This window comes from Populus nigra, chromosome 2 (assembly GCF_951802175.1).
Source record: "Populus nigra chromosome 2, ddPopNigr1.1, whole genome shotgun sequence".
NCBI classification, from domain to species: Eukaryota; Viridiplantae; Streptophyta; class Magnoliopsida; order Malpighiales; family Salicaceae; genus Populus; species Populus nigra.
In genome coordinates this window covers 19,827,222-19,829,721 of record NC_084853.1, presented here as the reverse complement: position 1 = coordinate 19,829,721, position 2,500 = coordinate 19,827,222, and positions in this window count along the sequence as shown.

Sequence of the window (2,500 nt, the reverse complement as noted above, 5' to 3'; positions counted from 1 at the left end):
CCTGACGAATTTTCCTGCCTGGCCCGGCCGGTCCAGCCCCTGTTCGTCGAAAAATCTGCGCTGCCGATTTTCCCCGACGAACCTGCAGCTGCACAAATCCGCGCTGCCACTGCCCCATTGTCTGGACCAACAGTCTTTTCCATCAAGCCCTGGACTATAAATCGTCCAGACTCATCGCCAGCACCCGCTGCCGATTCTGCCGACTTTGCCGATTTCGTCGGCGCTGCCGATTCCAACACTGCACCCACCGTGTCTAAACCAGCGCTGTTTCGTCAGCGTGTCCCCTTGACGTATTTCCCTGCCTGGCCTGGACAGTCCATCTTCCAGCCCATGTTCATCGAAAAATCTGCGCTGCCGATTTCCCCGACGAACCTGCAGCTGCACAAATCTGCGCTGCCGATTTCCCCCCCTGTCGGCATGGCTGCCGCTGCCCCGATGTCCAGACCAACAGTCTTTTTTGTCGACTTTGCCGATTTTGTCCGCGCTGCCGATTCCAACACTACCCCCTGCATCCAAACCAGCATTGTTTCGTCAGCTCTTCCCCTGACGATTTTAGCCCTGTAACAAACAGTAGGCCTCCAATCCCGCCAACGGGAGCCAAGTTGATAGGGAAGAGAATTGAATGACGCGCCTGGTCCTCGCACCCCGCCACCCGAGGGGCCTTTTTCCCGGCAGCCTCTGAAAAACTCTAGCTTTCACGGTCCTCGCCGCCCCTCACCACCATGGCAGGCCTCTAATCCCACCCATCAGCAGTTGTAGCTGATAGGGCAGTGATTTGAATGACGCGTCGCGGGCCGCCGGGTCATCTCACCCGGCCATTAATTGGAGCGTTTTTGGCTGGCCGAGGATGGGGGGATGGATCTCTTCTTCCGAAAAAGCAAACAGTACATCGGGAGTTATGTTGACGGGGCATGGAATTGAATGACCCGTCGCGGGCCGCCGGGTCATCTCACCCGGCCATCCCGGGGAGCGTTTTTCCCGGCAGCATCGGGGAAACTCTTGCTTTCACTGCCCGCTGCCCAAGTCCCCACTCGCATCGGCCCCCCGCGCCAACAAGCCAACGCTGCCGAATCGGCAGACACTGCTGCCGAATCTGCCGACACTGCCCCGCGGGCTGCCACTGCCCCAGTGTCTAAACCAGCGGTCTTTCTCATCGAGCCTTGGACTATCCAGTCCGTCCTGACTCATCGCCAGCACCTGCTGCCGATTCTGCCGACTTTGCCGATTTTCTCGGCGCTGCCGATTCCAACACTGCGCCCACCGTGTCTGAACCAGCGCTGTTTCGTCAGCGTGTCCCCTCGACGAATTTTCCTGCCTGGCCTGGACAGTCCACCGTCCAGCCCGTGTTCGTCGAAAAATCTGCGCTGCCGATTCTGCCGACTTTGCCGATTTCGTCGGCGCTGCCGATTCCAACACTGCCCGCCGTGCCTGAACCAGCGCTGTTTCGTCAGCGTGTCCCCTCGACAAATTTTCCTGCCTGGCCTGGACAGTCCATCGCCCAGCCCATGTTCGTCGCAAAATCTGCGCTGCCGATTTTCCCCGACGAACCTGCAGCCGCACAAATCTGCGCTGCCGAATCTGCCGACACTGTCCCGCGGGCTGCCACTGCCCCAGTGTCTAAACCAGCAGTCTTTCTCGTCGAGCCTTGGACTATCCAGCCCGTCCAGACCCATCGCCAGCACCCGCTGCCGATTCTGCCGACTTTGCCGATTTCGTCGGCGCTGCCGATTCCACCACTGCCCGCCGTGCCTGAACCAGCGCTGTTTCGTCAGCGTGTCCCCTCGATGAATTTTCCTGCATGGCCCGGCCAGTCCAGCGTCCAGCCCATGTTCGTCGAAAAATCTGCGCTGCCGATTCTGCCGACTTTGCCGATTTCGTCGGCGCTGCCGATTCCAACACTGCCCGCCGTGCCTGAACCAGCGCTGTTTCGTCAGCGTGTCCCCTCGACAAATTTTCCTGCCTGGCCTGGACAGTCCATCGCCCAGCCCATGTTCGTCGCAAAATCTGCGCTGCCGATTTTCCCCGACGAACCTGCAGCCGCACAAATCTGCGCTGCCGAATCTGCCGACACTGTCCCGCGGGCTGCCACTGCCCCAGTGTCTCAACCTGCGGTCTTTCTCGTCGAGCCTTGGACTATCCAGCCCGTCCAGACCCATCGCCAGCACCCGCTGCCAATTCTGCCGACTTTGCCGGTTTCATCGGCGCTGCCGATTCCAACACTGCGCCCACCGTGTCTAAACCAGCGCTGTTTCTTCAGCGTGTCCCCTCGATGAATTTTCCTGCATGGCCCGGCCAGTCCAGCGTCCAGCCCATGTTCGTCGAAAAATCTGCGCTGCCGATTCCCCCCTGTTGGCATGGCTGCCGCTGCCCCCTTTTCTGGACCAACAGTCTTTTCCGTCAAGCCCTGGACCATAAATCGTGCAGACTCACAGTCAGCACCTGCTGCCGACTTTGCCGATTTCGCCGGCTCTGCCGATTCCGAGCCAACGCTGCCGAAACA